Genomic DNA, 1048 nt, shown 5'->3' on the forward strand with positions numbered 1-1048 from the left:
TATTCCCCAAAAAGTAGATCCTTCTCTAATAGCTCCGAATAAATTAAATACGTGCATTAAGCTACGAAGGCTTCTTATTCCACAACAACGAAAATATTTTTTCACTCTTTCATATACTAGGGGATTTCACTTGGAAAAGAAAATGTTTCATACTAACGGCTTCGGTCTATAACCATGGGTTCCAATGCACGAGATCTTATAGCACTTACCAATGAGGTCCTATCGATTAGTATTACACAGAAGAAATCAATTATAGACACTAATACAATTAGATCCGCTCTTCATAGACAAACTTGGGATTTGCGATCCCAGGTAAGATCGGTTCAGGATCATAGGATCCTTTTCTATCAGATAGGAAGGGCTGTAACACAAAATATACTTCTAAGTAATTTCTCCATAGATCCTATATCTATCTATATAAAGAAGAAATCATGTAATGAAGGGGATTCTTATTTTTACAAATGGTACTTCGAGCTTGGAATGAGCATGAAGATATTAACGATACTTCTTTATCTTTTGAGTTGTTCTTTCAGATCAGTCATTCAAGATCTTTGGTCTTTATCCGGATCCGATGAAAAAAATGGGATCACTTCTTACGGAATCGTTGAGAATGATTCTGATCCGTTTTTAGTTAACTGATCTGATGGGTCCAACAAACAATTAATTATACCAAATATCTAAATTCTAAACAAAGGATAATAAATAAACGGGGTCTTCTTTTATTCAAAACGTCTCGTGATCTTCAACCAATTATGCGTTTTAATATAATTACCGGGAGTAAGCACTATGGCTTGTTTCCAATACTCAGCGGTTTGATCAAACCAAGCCTTTGCAATTTCAGAATCTCCCTGTTGAATGGCATGTTCTCCCCGGTCGGAATAGGTAGTTCAATTCCTTCCTTTAGAACCGTACTTGAGAATTTCTTACCTTATACGGCTCAACATTCAATTCTTTTGGTGTTCCATTTTGATCTATACCATATCTATCTAATCAGATTTCTCATAGATCTATCCCAGTTTTAGGGTTAACCAAAAGAAAGATAAATTAA

General features: G+C 35.0%; 1 pseudogene; it reads left to right on the forward strand.

Moving 5' to 3' along the window:
- LOC124885793 overlaps positions 1-639 on the forward strand; it is a 66919-nt pseudogene extending 66280 nt beyond the window's left edge.
- Positions 640-1048: the final 409 nt, after the last annotated feature.

This window comes from Capsicum annuum, chromosome 7 (assembly GCF_002878395.1).
Source record: "Capsicum annuum cultivar UCD-10X-F1 chromosome 7, UCD10Xv1.1, whole genome shotgun sequence".
NCBI lineage: Eukaryota > Viridiplantae > Streptophyta > Magnoliopsida > Solanales > Solanaceae > Capsicum > Capsicum annuum.